General features: G+C 35.5%; 1 pseudogene; it reads left to right on the forward strand.

Annotated features, from left to right (window-relative positions):
* The first annotated feature begins 10974 nt into the window (after positions 1-10974).
* On the forward strand, positions 10975-12339 carry LOC102500356 (PRA1 family protein 3-like; annotated as a pseudogene).
* The last annotated feature ends 3660 nt before the right edge of the window (positions 12340-15999 follow it).

Raw genomic sequence — 15999 nt, forward strand, 5'->3', positions numbered from 1 at the left:
TAATTTATGTATTTTTTTGCATTTGCTCAAGTTTAAAGTGCTAATCCTAAAGTACTTAGAAATTTTGAAATCCATAAAAAACTCTTTGAATCAAAATTACGTTTTTGATTAAAAAAGTTAATACCATTAAAAAAATGAAAGTAGTTGGAATGAGCAGGTGGCAATGCGGTTAAGGTGATGGATACCCACATGCCTGATCACAGACCTGGCAGTTTGAAAATCATGCCTGGTGGCTATGTGCATATGCCCAAAATCCTGAGAAGAGAGTGGAGGAGAAGGGATTGCAACATGGCTACCCACCCTTGGGGGAGTGATTGCTCTCTTTCCTTTTCTCTGCTCCTCTTTCTCTCTGGTGAGTGCACATGCCCTGCGGCAAAATCCTAAAAAAAATTAAATAAAAAAAAATAAGGGAGTGCTAAACTGTATATTCATTCTAAAATAAATATTAGAATGACTACAAATGACTAAGAAACATTAAAAATGTGATGGACACCAGGGACACATGTGCATGCATGGCCAAAATCCTGAGAGGAGAACGGAGGAGAATGGATTGAGGCACAGCCATGCCCCTGGTGGGGGTGAAGTTTTATTTTCTGTCTCTCTTTTTCTCTGTCCAGTGGGTGCATGTGCACAATTAATGGTAAAAGCCTCTCTTAAAAAGAAAATATGTGATGATGGTATGTTGTTGGACTCCCACGTAGTCAATTGCAGTTCAAGTCCTGAACCAAGTGGCTTAAAATTCATGTCAGCCGTGTGTGTGTACACGCCCAAAATCTCAAGGGGAAATGGAGGAGAAGGGATTGTGGAGTGGCTATACACCTTGGGGGGTGATTTCTCATTTTTGGTCTCTCTGTCTCTCTGGCTAGTGCACTCCCCCTATAACAAAAATCTCTCTAAAAAAATAATAAAGTGATATAAATTACAACTATTAGATATAAGAAATAAATAGCATATCTATGACAACAAAGAAAATCAAAGATAAAGTGATTATGTATAAATTATTCCCAGGAATAAATAGAAGTGTTCAAGATGAAATAAATATTAGAAAGTAAGTCTATAGAATTATGACTTGATATTGCTGCCTTTTCTGCCCATGGATAAGAAGTTCATATGTTTTGTATTAAAAAATTCCCTTGTGAATTAAACGGGCAAGAAGACGTTCCCTTAGTGCTGGATATTACAGTGCATAACTTCCACTGATGACTCATAAGTCAAAGCCAGTACAAATACATTTACATGTTCAAGCACAAATAGTTAAGCAAAACCATCAGGAAAATCAGAAAGAACTTTAGAAAACAATATATGAATTAGTATTTTTTTCTTTTTGCTGTTGTTATTAATTATTAATTCCTAATATTTTGATTTTTAAATTTTAGAAATGCTTGAATACATAAATGTAATTTTCTTTTTCTATATACTTCCATAGCATAATTGTGAATATTGGCTTAAATTTATTACAATTTTAAGAGACCAGCAGTTAGTGTAATGGCTATGTCGCTGAACTCCCATGTAGTCTACCGCCATTCGAGTCTCGGACCCAGTGGCTTAAACTCACGCCAGACACATACACGTGCATATATATATATATATATATATATTACAATTTAAAATGTCTTCATTAATGGAGAATCATCAATATATAATTTTTCTGTAAATTGATAAAAATAGCAAGATTTTCCAGTTGATGAGACTAAAAATAAAATATTGCAAATATTTTTCAATTATTATTTTTTTACACTTAATCATTGTATATCCTTACAGCATACAAAATTACTTTTCCCAGCATGAATACACTGTATATTACTCCAATCTATATTTTATATTTATGTATGCATATATACAAAATGTACATTATATGTGTAAACATTGTGTGTTATCTGCACTTACATAGTTTTTGAATTTATTATTTATAAGCAATAAGGGGCATACTGTTAATAACATGCTTGAAATGTATATTCAGATTCTGAAAGCAGAATGATTCCTAAATTACCTTTTAACGTTTCTATTGTAAGACCAGAAGGAAATACTAACATGTAAGTGGCTTCAAAATCATCACAGGCACATAAAAACATAAAAAATGTATGAACACTGGGCACATGTGCATGTGTGCCCAAAATTTCAAAAGGAGAATGGAGAAGAAAGGATTGTGACATGGTCACAATAACCCTTGGGGGGTTATTTCTCACTTTCCCTTTCACTGTTTCTCTCTGTCTCTCTCCAGCAACTTTGTGCACCCTTTGTCAGTGATGTTCAAAAAGAAAAAAGAAAAAAAAAATGGGGTCAATCAATATTCAGGATTTTTGGATAAAGAAAATGGGCATGTCCATTTCAGTAAGTGTGAAGGAAGCTTTTGGTAAAATTCAACATTCAGCGTCCCAGAAATGTAACAAAATGAAGTCCTTTCTATATCACCATAAAAAATTTACCACAGATGTCAGCGCTTTATTGACTTGAACATCAAAAAGCAATGAAATCTAAAAACTTCACAGACAAGATTCCGTTCTGTATACAAAATTTTAATAAGGGATTGTATTTTCTGGAACTGTGTACATTTGTATAAGTGTTAGTTATGTATTACTTTTTTATGAATAATAAGAATAAATGGGACACTAATTGTATAAGTTGCACATAAAGATTCAATTTGTGTTGGATTTATTTTTTTTTCTTTTTCTTTTTTCTGTTGAGAGGATCAGATGAAAAGTCTGGGAGATCAAAAGGAGAGGGAAAATATTCAGCGTTAGTTGGGCGGCTACTGTAAATTACAGTCCTCGGTGATCCCTGGACATTGTTTTCAGAACTGTGCTCTTTATGCCAAACTATGGATGCTCAAGTTCCTTATGTAGACTGACATACTATATGCATATAACTTAAGCATATCCCATGTATGTTTATAATACCTAATACAATGTAAATTGAGTAAATGGTCTTATAGTATATTTTCATTTGTGTAATTTCCCTTTGTTTCCATACTGTATTTTTATTTTTCTTTTATCTAATATTCTTGGTCTGCAGTTCATTGAATCCACTGATGCAGAGGACCACCTCACCATAGGCTAGATGGTTTATAAACAACAGAAACTGGAGACCCGATGGCAGCAGGGTGATAATGTTACTGAACCCATATGTGTGGTTCTGTCTCATCCGGGTCTCCCTGCACATGCCAGGTGCACAGTTCATGTCCGTGATCTGGCTGGCTAAGGATGGGGTGGATTGAGATCTGTAAACCTCATGTTGGGGTACCTGTCTCTGTCTCTCTGTGTTTCTCTCTGTCAGTCTCTCTCTCTCTCTCATGGAAGAAATAATAACTAGGAAAAAACTTATCTAAATTCTGAGGTTCTGGGGGATGAAATTGTAGAATCGGGGTGCCAGCAGGGTTGGGTTCTGATGAGATTCCTCTTCAAGATTGCAGACTTCTGACTTTTCTATTTATTCTCATGTAGCAGAAAAAGGGCATATGAGATCTTTGGAGTTCCATTCTTAAGGACAGTAATCTCATTTGTGAGGGCTTACCTTTCAAAGGCTATAGCTTCTACTACCCTCACATTGGGGTTTAGATTTCATACATATGTTTTTGGGGACACAGTATTCAGTTCACTGCAAACACATACTTAACACCAAGAAAAGCTAAGAAATATGCTCTTATAGTTCACAAACCTAAATTACTTTTCAAAAGTCTCATGTATATGTATATTATACTGTTTCTGTTCTAGTAGACTTATTTCTTTGCATTTTAGTTAGTGTATCAGTATTTCTTAGTACAAAATATTTCAGTAAACATGATTATAACAGCTAGTCTATTTTGTCTTAAAGTTCTTGAGTATTGACACTCACAATGTTTTCAGTTCCTTTATAAAATTCATGACTGAATAGTCATTATGTTTAATAAAAGAAATGATTCTTATATCTTAGATGTATTATTTTAAGTAGTACTGATAAAAAATCTTTAAGAACATGTCTTTTACAGATCATTATTCTCTAATATTACTTTATGATATACTGGACATTTGCATTTGATTACTATTTTTATCTCAGCTTTGTTATAGATTCATATATAAGACACACACACATATACACAAACATATATATATATATATATACACACACATATACATGTGTGTATATATATGTGTATATATATGTGTGTATATATATGTATATATATGTGTATATATATATGTGTGTGTGTATATATATATATATATACATTTAAGCTATATACCACATATGTGCAATTCATACATTTATTATTTTTGATTCCTGATTTTTTTTACCCTTTATTTCACTCTGGCTTTTTAAAGGGTCATATCTTATAGCTTTATATCTTATGTATATATGACCACTTGGATGAATGTTTAGTCATTCTTTTCATGATATTTAGAATCAAAAAGTTAAATAGTTGTGTTTTGATTTGATTATTTATTTTTTGTTTGTTTTATTATATTTATTTTTAATTTTATTTTCTTTTATACATTCAATCACATTATTATTTATCTTACAAAATGGATATTTCAACAGGTGAATATTTCTCCCTAGTACAGTTGATAAAACTACAAAATATCTTCAATAGTAATACCACATTTCTTTGTGTCATTAATGCTTCATAAAGCAATTTTCATGCACAAAAATATCTCATTTCATTTTCTCATATAAATTGTTTAGAATCGACCATTAAAATAGTCCAAAATTCATGAGTTCACTATGTATCTTTTGTTTTATTTGACCACAGAAACCTCAGGTATCTAATTTCCTATGGATTCATTCGACCTATAATCATTGAATCATCACAACCTTTCAGAGCTAAATTTGAGGAACACAGTGGAGAACAAAACAAGTTTTTTGACCATATTGATTTTATATCTTAGCAGGTTAGGTGGTCAAAAAACTAGCCTACAAGGGCCAGCAGTTAGCATAATGGCTATGTCACTGGACTTCCATGTAGTCGATCATGGTTCAAGTCCTGGACCTGGTGGCTTAAACTCAAGCTGGGCACATATGCATGCATGCCCAAGATCCCGCGAGGAGAATGGAGGAGAACGGATTGCGGCGTGGCCATCCCGTCTTTCTGGCTAGAGCACAAACCCTACAGCAAAAAACCTCTCTCAAAAAAATTAGTCTTAAAAATATTATTAAGTAATAAATGCCATGATATAAAAACAAAGCGCAGACATGAGAGATATGATAAACTAACTCTTATTCAAGAGTTAAAATTTCAGAAGACATCTGAACAGAGACATGAATTACGTGAAGAAGCGAGGCATAAAATTATGGGGCCAAGAATCTGAAGCATGATCATTACTTTTCTGCACAATTTTCTTTTCATATAATTTCTTATTTACATTTAATTATTGTACAACTTCATGGCATACAAAATGGCTTTCTAAAGCATGCAGTATGTGATAATCAAATTAAGGATTTTAACACATACATCATTTTTGACAAAGAACAATACATTCTTCTATCTGTTAAATGCCTTTTTCCTAAGCCCTTCTCTCCTATTTCCCACTATTCATGCCCCTCCATACATTCTTTGATACCTACACTTGCCTCTCTTCTATTATATCTTTGAAGCTTTCAGTTTCATGACAGAGTACACATATTTGGTATGCATCGAACAGGGATATACAATGTTTGTTTTCAGAGTCTGGTTTATTTCACTTAGCATTAATTCTTCAATATTCATTCACTTTATATTGAATGACAGAGTTTTGTTGTTCTTTATGACCGAGAAGTATTCCATAGTGTTCATGTGCCATTTTCAATCCAGTCATCAGTTCTTGATTCCATATTTTAGCAATTGTGAATGATGCTGCGCTAAATGTGGATGTGCAAGTGCCTTTATGACTGAGTCATTTCCTGTCCTTTGGGCAAATATCAAGGTGTGGGATTACGAGGTCATATGATAGTTCTACACACAATTTTTTGAGGAACCTCCATATTGTTCTCCACAGTGGCTGTATCAATTTATATTCCTAATAGCAGTGCAGTAAGGTTCTATTTTTACAACAGCCTCAGCAGGACTTGCTGTTCTTTATTGTTTTGATCATACCTATTCTGGTTGGGGATAAATGGTATTTCATTTTGGTTTTGATGTGCATTTCTCAGTCCAGCTGAGACTGGGGGTTAGGGTTCATGATATGGAGATCCTGTTTGGGATGTGTCTGTCTGTCTATCTGTTTCTCTCTCTCTCTGAGTTCTCAATGTCATGAAGGAAATAAACAAATTTCTAAAAGGGAAATATATGAAGGTCTATTTTCATAACAGCAGGTGATGCACTGGTTAAGGTGTTGGACTCCCACATGGCTGACAATAGTTCAAGTCCCAGACCTGGTGGCTTCAAAATCATGGCAAGTGTGTGTGCAAACATATTCAAAATCCCAAGAGGAGAATGCAGGACAAGGAATTGCTGCATAGCCATCTCAACTGGGAGTGATTACTCCCAGTTGTGATTATTCATTTTCCTTCTCTCTTTCTCCCTCTCTAACAAGAGCACATACCCTATGGCAAAAACCTTTTAAAAATATTTTAAGTTTTTGAAGTTTTCATAAGCTGATTGGACATGATTATTTCTAAAATAGAATCAGATATGTATAAAAATCACAAATAATAATTTGATCTGTGACTTCAGTCAAATTACACAATCTACCTTTATTTCAATTTCTTGACTTTTGAAAAGCATTTAATAATACATACTTCAGGATGGAATGTTAAATGATTGAATGAGGCCCTCAGCAAATCCACGTCCCAAAAAGTAATAATAAAGTTGGACAAAATGATCAAAACAAGATGCCCACCAGAACTGCCAGATTTACTGCCAGAGGGGGTGGTTATATTTTGGAATAGAGTTTGGAAAAAAACCTGTTCCAATGGGTGCTGAATAAAACAGTAGTGGTCCCAGTGATGAACAGCCTGAAGGATGATCAGCATCACTGTTAGTTTGAACTTATGATACTGTTGGGCAAGCATCAGCCCAGCTTACCAAGATGAAGGGGAGTACTTGGAGACTTGACAGCTAGATAGATCTTCCCTTTATCCTGGTCACCTGAGAGGCTACAATGGTTGCAATAACTTTATTACAAACTTATCAACAAATTAAAATCACCTCAGGCATTTCTGGGCCTATTTTTATTGGCAGTTTTGCTTTTCCTTGTAGGCAATATTTCTTTCAGCTCATTTGAATCCCTGGATGTGTTTAGATGCCTAGCTTTGTGAATTTTATATTGTTTGGTGCTTCACATTTTCTATTTCTATTGATATTTTGGAACTTTGTTCTGGTACACAATTGAAATACTTGGATATGTTTTCATTCTTTGAATACTTGCTTTTCAACGTAGTTAAGTGGTGAAAGAACAGTTTTCAGTTTGGGTCCAATTCTGCCCCCACTAATGAGGCAATAGCACTTTGAATACTCAACACTGTACAAATTTCTGAATTTTTATCCTAAAGCTGGTGGAAACAAAAACCTTTCCGGGTGCCTCATGAACTGTGAGGATCTTTCCCTCTGCTCCTTTCCAGGGTTATTTTCTTGCAGGAGAAGCCTTCCTCGAACTTCAGATGGTTTCCTCACATTCATGCCCTGATCACCATTCTTCTAAAAGCTTGAGAGGAACCTGCTCCAGATATCTGGGACTCTATCCAGCCTTCTCTTCTCCATTCCTCTGATTTGCAAACTCCAAATATCACAACATCCCTGAACAGCCAACCTCTTCTTCAGTCAAGACAACTACCATGTTCTCGCTGGTTCTTTTATTCATGCACCATGGCCCAGACATGCTCCGTGCATGAACCTAGGATGATTATGAGACTGCATGTTTCCTGTCTCTCAGAGTCAGTACTTTTAACTGATCAGTAAAACTGGTCTCTCTTAATCCATCCTGACTAGCCATGAAAATTGCTTATAGATTTATATCTAACTGAAAAATGTAAAACTATTTCTAAAATATATATATAAAATACCAGACACCATCTTTGATCAATAATTTTTAGATGAAAAAATCAGTTGAGAGAATTCCCTGAGCACATGGTAGGTGTGTAGTAAAGTTACATGAAAACATTTTGAGAGATTGTGAACTTTTGCTATAATTTTAGTCAGGAAACTACTATTACCTGAGTGATATGCTCTTGTATAAATGATTAAACATACTAAGGTCCTCAATTTCCTAATTGTAAAACTGGCATCATTGGAGCAAATAAACCTAAGATCTGCCATATATTTTAAGTTTAAGATTTGTGGGCTAAGATAAATAACTAGAATTTGTGTTAGATATATTCGAATTCACCTAATTTCCCACGACCACGTTAAATCTTTATTAATGTATGCAACATTTTATCTGTATATTTACAAAAATATTCCAGGTAATTATTTTGGAAGTGTACTTATATCTTTCTTTCTTTTTCCAAAGTTTTTGTTAAAAACAGAACAACAGTAGTCCTGAAACAGCATTTTTGCAAATAGGCAGAATAACTTAAAAATCAAATACATAAAAGGTATATACAAAAAAAGAAGATATATTATCCTTTCTTAACATATGCTATTATCAACTTCATTATTACATTAATAATGCTATCAAATCAAGCTATGGAAATTATTGGTTATAAATTTTCTTTATGTCAAAAAAGTATTTCCTGAATGCCAGCATTGCCTTAACTTTTAGATTTCATAGAATATGTTTTAATCACTTACAGTCTTGGGTAAGATATTGATTAAGCAACTGTGACATGTAGTCCAGCAGACACACTATGAAGCATATTTTCAAGTTTTATTATACTAACTGGTAAATCACATAAGAAATGAGTGAAGATTGTTCTGGTTTTGATGACTCTGATTAGAAAGTGTTAAAGTTGGTAAAAAATATATATCGTTAGCCAAATAGAGAATTGCACAGTGAAAGGAACATATTGCTTCCATTGTGGAATGGATTCTGTCTCCACAATATTTATACGTTACATCTGTACATTGAATAACCCCCGCCCCCCCATGTGGCTGTACTTGGAGATAGGAACTTGATGTAGAAATTAAGTTCAAATTAAGTCAAAAGAGTGGCACTCTAGTTCCATAGAACTTGTGTTTTTATAAGAAAAGAGACATCAGAGAGTTCTCTCTCCCTCTGCCTGGACAGAGGAAAGAAGAAGTCTGAACAAGACAGTCTTCCCTAATCTAAAAAAGGAGCCCTCACCAGAAAACTGATTGTTACCCATTGATCATGGAATTCTAGCCCGCACATGTGTGAGAAAAATAAATGTTTAGGGATGGATAGTGGCACAGACCTAAAACGTGATACTCTGTGAAACTCCGCCACACAGAAAGCTCCTGGGTCCCTGTCCGCAGAGCTGCCTAAGTACACCAGGCACACGGTCTATAACCTAGAGTTGGCTGAGGCTAAGGGTGGGCTGTGGCATCAAGTCCTTGTTGAAGGTACTGTCTCTGTTTCTCTCACTCAGAGAAGAAGTGTATGAATAGCATTTAAAAAGAAAAAAAGACAAAAAAATCTGTTATTTAAACCACCCACCCTGTAACTTTTTCTTTTAATGGCAACTCAAAGTCACTAATATACTAATCAAAGCATTTATTTACATGAACAATAATTAACATAAATGTATATTTTTTCTCATTTTTTGGAGAGGATTTTGCTATAGGGCACATGTGCTCACCAGAAAGACAGAGAGACAGAAAGCTAGAAATCACCCTCCCCACCACCACCACAGGGTGATTGGACACACTGCAATCCCTTTGCCTTCATTCTCCTCTTGGGATCTTGGGCATGCACATACACGTGCCCAGCATGAGTTTAAGCCACCAAGTCCGGGACTCGAACTGCAGTCGACTACATGGGAGTCCAGCGACATAGCCATTATGCCAACTGATGCTCCCAACATAAATATAATTAAGTATGTATTATTTTATAGTAATTATTTTTTTAATTAAAGAAGACATTATAAATTCACCACTGTCTCCAAAATTTGTAAATCTCAAAAAAAAAAAAAATAAGAAAGGTCACTAATACAAAGTTCAAAGATGAACATTTTTAGATTAAATGAGGAAGCCCAGGGCACTGTGAATTATAGCTTTTTATTTTAAATTCTAGATCCTCATCCATATTTGTACTTGAAAAACAAAACTAGGTAACCATTTCTTTTTTTGTACCTAGACCTAGTTTTCCTTTCCTTGTATTTTCTTTAAAACTTTTTAAATTTCCCTGAAGTAAAGCATTTTCCAATTCTTAAAAAAAAAAAAATACTCCAATCACAGGTGATAGAATGTCTCATTGAGGACATAAAAAAGGGCTGAAAGCATATCTGGGATGTGATTTCAATAATGACAATTAGGGAACATTTTGACATTTGAGTTGAATATTGTGGTGGGAGAATTCTGAACTAAGGGAAGAGCTAAACAGGAGTTCAGAAGCGAACAAGCAGAAATCTGTTCAAAATAGTCAGGGTCCAAGTGGACTACTTATTCACAGCCCAGGGCAAGTGCTCATGATGGCACCCCACCCTGCTTCACTGTATTTTAGCAACAATAACCATTAAATATTTCAAAACCAGGCTTCAAAAATAGGTATATATGCCACAACTAATCAAATTGTATACTTTTCAAAGAATTTTGTTGTGCCTGAACTTCAAAATCTAGGAGAAAAAAAGAAAAAGAAAAAAAAAAAAACTACAAAGATGTGTGGATTAAATCATAAATACATTGGGAGCAGTGACATAGCGCTTAACTAACTGGACTCTCCCATGCCAAATGCTGTTTGAGTCCCCTGCCAGAGACCTGAAAATCATGCCAAGTTTGTGGGTGCATGCCCAAAATTCTGAGAGGAGAATATAGGAGAAGGGATTGTGGCATGGCCCTTCCTCTATGAGGTGATTTTTCACACTCCACCCCCCACCATCTCCAGTGAGCACATGATGTGCCCTATGGCCAAGACTTTAAATAGTAAGATTCCATAGGTGAAGACCACAAAGCATTTAAACAAGGACATGAATATCACCCTGCTCCGTGCTGGGAATGATTTCTTCTCAGGCTCTGACTGCTTCACCCTGCCGACTTCAAGGACATTTCTAAATGGAACAACCTTGCAGTGGGCAAACTGTTCTTTTACCAGATCAACTACGTGGTAGTGGCTGCCATGATTATTTCCATCTAGACATTTGAGTTGAATATTGTGGTGGGAGAATTCTGACTTAAGGGAAGAGCTAAACAGGAGTTCAGAAGCGAGCAAGCAGAAATCTGTTCAAAATAGTCAGGGTCCAAGTGGACTACTTATTCACAGCCCAGGGCAAGTGCTCATGATGGCGCCCCGCCCTGCTTCACTGTATTTTAGCAACAATAACCATTAAATATTTCAAAACCAGGCTTCAAAAATAGGTATGTATGCCACAACTAATCAAATTGTATACTTTTCAAAGAATTTTGTTGTGCCTGAACTTCAAAATCTAGGAGAAAAAAAGAAAAAGAAAAAAAAAAAAACTACAAAGATGTGTGGATTAAATCATAAATACATTGGGAGCAGTGACATAGCGCTTAACTAACTGGACTCTCCCATGCCAAATGCTGTTTGAGTCCCCTGCCAGAGACCTGAAAATCATGCCAAGTTTGTGGGTGCATGCCCAAAATTCTGAGAGGAGAATATAGGAGAAGGGATTGTGGCATGGCCCTTCCTCTATGAGGTGATTTTTCACACTCCACCCCCCACCATCTCCAGTGAGCACATGATGTGCCCTATGGCCAAGACTTTAAATAGTAAGATTCCATAGGTGAAGACCACAAAGCATTTAAACAAGGACATGAATATCACCCTGCTCCGTGCTGGGAATGATTTCTTCTCAGGCTCTGACTGCTTCACCCTGCCGACTTCAAGGACATTTCTAAATGGAACAACCTTGCAGTGGGCAAACTGTTCTTTTACCAGATCAACTACGTGGTAGTGGCTGGGGGGGTAATTATTTCCATCCTGGGGTTTTTTGAGCCCCTTCACCATGATACTTGGAGGAATTGTAGTACTGGTGTTCACAGGGTTTGTGTGAGCAGACCACAATAAAGATGTGTTCTGTCGGATGTAGAAGCGCTACCCCACCACAATTCATGATAGTGGTTATGCAGACTAGCTACTTTCTCATATCCATGTTTTGGGGAGTCATGGTCTTTGTCTTTGGTCTTACTTTTCCATTGCTACCGATGTTCATTCAGGCATCCTTAAGACTTCAGGACCTTAATAAATTGGAGAACAGTTGGAGGGAATAGGATTGAAGAAGACACCCATGGGCCTTGTCCCGGATGCACTAACACAGCAGGAAGAGAACATCAACAGACTAACTGATTATATCAACAAAGTGAAGGAGTAAGTGGCTCTCCTAGTGATAGGAATACAGCAGAAATGGAGTTGTAGCTTGTCCTTGTCCACACCTACTTTCCTTCTGTGTTTTTGAAATAAGAGTTTCATGCACCACCTAACTCAATGGCAGCATGTGTGTGTTGGCCAAACTTAATGTCTCTGGTGTCACAGAGAGAAGGCCTCAGAAACTAGAAGAAAACTACCCTTCTAGTGTGTCTGAAGTTCCTAGCGTATTTATGGAAACTGATAGGAAGTGTATCACACTTATTTCTATAGGGGAATAAAAGAAAATAAAAAGAGTGATGTAATCTAAAGCAATATTACTGTTACCTTTTGGGGAAAAATGTGTGAAGTATCAAGGCAATATAAGTAAATGAAGAGGCCATTAAAGGAGATGATGTCATGCATTAACCTGTTTCTAATTCTCTTCTGCAACTCCCCACAAAAATATTTCCTAGACTATAATGTATGGGGTATTAATTAGTTTAGTTTTTATTATTCTTTTAAAATCGAAGATGATTTTTAAAACTTCGCTGTCTGTTTGACGTGCAGTGGAAACTGGATAAACTGGTGGTTTATGCTTTGTTTACAAACATAAAGGTAGCAGTTTAGATGACATTTTGTTACATTTTTGCAAATTTTTGAAATATTAGTAGTGTATTTTCACCAGCAGGTATTTGTTTCAAAATTAATATCATCTTCCTTACAACTGCGTAACCTGCATGATTCTTGACAGACTTATTAAAAAACAAACGAAAAATTAAATGAGTTCTGTTTATATTGCACTTTTGTTGTTGTTATAACTAGAAAAAAAAAGTGTCCAAGATTATGTTTTCTATAGGTTTTTTCTTTCCTTAATTTTTAACTGGAACACTTAGAAAGAAAAAAAAATTAATGTGCATTTTATTAATTCCTTAGGGGCTCAAAGAGAACAATAGCAGCTGCTCTTTTAAAATCTAAAAAGCATCTCTAGGTGAACAAGCAAAAAGTCTTTTAAAAATAGGAATGAAAATGGGAACAATCACTGGCTTCTGCAGTTCATAAAAATGTTAAATAGCAATTGTTACAACCATATGCTTCTACAGATAGACATTAGAATTCAGATAGCATGAGCTTATACCATCCATTATTTTCACCCCTTAATATCCTACGTATTTTGAAATAGGTTGTTAAAAATATTTTGCTTGTCAGTTGAGTGATTTCTTTGATGAGGTGGAAGACATGAAGGTTTCTCTAACTTTGGATTGTGAAGACAATCAAAGCAGTACTTACTGAAGACACTCTATGTTCTAGAGAGCATAAGCTTTCTGATCTTGCATTTCAGTGTCTCAACTCGCAGTCTTCATTGTTAGCACAGTGCAATCACCATGATGCCGCAGACATGGTCTAGAATCTGTACCCTTATGCAAATATGAAAAATAAAATTTATGAGTTAAAAAATAAATAAATAAATAAATGTAAAGACATGTGAACGTGGGGATTTAAGGAAGAGATTTTAATGGGTAATGCTTACTGGTGCATCAGGAATAGCATGCCACTCTGTGAGGCTGACGCATATAGTGAGGTTCCTGGTTCAGGTCTGGGGATCTCGAGTTTACTGGGACACACTTGTCCATGGTCCAGGACTGGAGAGGACTGGGAGTAGACCACAGCACCAAGACATTATTGAGGATGCTACCTTTCTCTCTCTGTCTCTCTAGCTCATGGCATAAATAAATAAACTTTTAAAATCAAAGAATAATAATAAAGACAGAAATCACAGCAGTTCTGCTAAACGTCTGTGTTCCTATGTATCCTAAGTAATAATTTTACTCTTGTTAGATGTTAAGAATCCTAGTAATTCTTAACTTGCGGGACTTTTAGACGCTACCAACCATAATGTGCATTCATCATTTATACTATACCATTCAAGTTTGAGAAACAATATCAGTAGAGAACCAAATATAGCACAATTACCATGCTTAATCGTAGCTCAGTATGAATGATTAAAGCATTTAAACTGTCTTCTGAGGACAATAAATTTAAAGAAGTAATCGTCATACCATTAACCTTGATGCATCATAATAAATACTCCTTCAGTAAATGAAAGTATGACAAAGCAAAATGATCTAGAAAGAGATACTAAAACAAATACTACTATCACAGAATAAAAGAGATTGGCACTATTTTGGTTAAAGTTTTACTAATTTTAAATTAAATTAACTTGAATGAAATTAATGTGGGCTACATTAAATTTACTCAGTTCTGTCCTAAGTATTTTGTCTAGTAACGGAGTGAATTAAATATCTTGGCCATGCAAATCAATATCTTGGATATGGAAACATATCGATAATGTTGATTTAGATACTTTTGTTGAGAAAGTTTGGTGTTACCAGTTATTTCAAATAGAGAAAAAAAGCGATTAGAATTAATCATAGTTAATGACTAATTCAAACAGGGCTGGAAAAAGTCTCAACTTGAATATATAATGGTTAAATAGTGATTAGGATCCTTGAATTTCATATGATGCTAAAAGAAAGTTTTAAAACTAATACTTAAAATTTAGCATATGTAACTCTATATTAAATATAATGTATTATATAATTCAATATAAGAAAACAGTGTATGTATTGACAAAATATTTTTTCTCCTTTGTTTTTCTTTTGTTAGAGGTGTGCGTGCTTGCCAGAAAGAGACAGAGAGAGAGAGAGAAGAGGAGAAAACATCCCCTTAGGAAGTGGTCAAACCATAATCACTGCTCTGTATCATTTCATTCTTTCAGGGTTTTGGGCAAGCACACACTCCCCTAGTGTGTTTCTCAAGACACCAGATCCAAAACTAATCATGAGGTCAGCCATGTGAGATTGGCTGCCTTAAACTCAAGGCCATGGGACCAGTCCCATACTGACAATTTCAAAAGACTTATTACAAGTGTCTACATCACAAAATTCAGAAACTTTAAAAAAATTTATGTGCTTAGAAAATAAAAACAAAAGGGGGACCAGCAGTTAGCGTAATGGCTATGTCGCTGGACTCCCACGTAGTCGACCGTTGTTCGAGTCCCAGACCAGTGGCTTAAAACTCACACCGGGCGTGTGTGCATGCGTGCCCAAGATCCCGAGAGGAGAATGGAGGAGAAGGGATTGTGGCGTGGCCATCCCCCCTGGGGGGTGATTTCTCGCTTTCTGCCTCTCTGTCTCTCTCTGTCTGGCGAGCGCACACACCCTATAGCAAAAACCTCTCAAAAAAAAAAAGAAAAAAAGAAAAAAGAAAAAGAAAAGAAAAACAAAAGGAATCAGAAATATAAAGAAAGAAGGTATGTGGTTCAGTTCATACTAACAAAGCACTTTTTCTCTTTCCTGCCCATATATTAAAGGACTGTCGCACCTTCGTAATATTATTGTCTGTTATGTACTCATGTTCAGAATCATTCAAAGGAGTTTTTTGTTAAACATTTCTGTGACTCCCTTTGTGCAAATTTCTAACCATTATCCTGTCTGCACAGCAGTGATAACAAAAGTGATAATGGAAAGTCTATTGTGGTTGGGTTAAGCAATATAATAAAGTTGTTTGTGTGTGTGTGTGTGTGTCTGTGTTTTAATTTAACTCACCTAATTTGTATAAACTGTAATGGATCTCCTTTCCAGCAGAGAAACTTACAGCCTCTGTAAATTATGATATGGAGTCAGGG

Source organism: Tupaia chinensis, unplaced genomic scaffold, assembly GCF_000334495.1.
Source record: "Tupaia chinensis unplaced genomic scaffold, TupChi_1.0 Scaffold000065_1, whole genome shotgun sequence".
Lineage (NCBI taxonomy): Eukaryota > Metazoa > Chordata > Mammalia > Scandentia > Tupaiidae > Tupaia > Tupaia belangeri.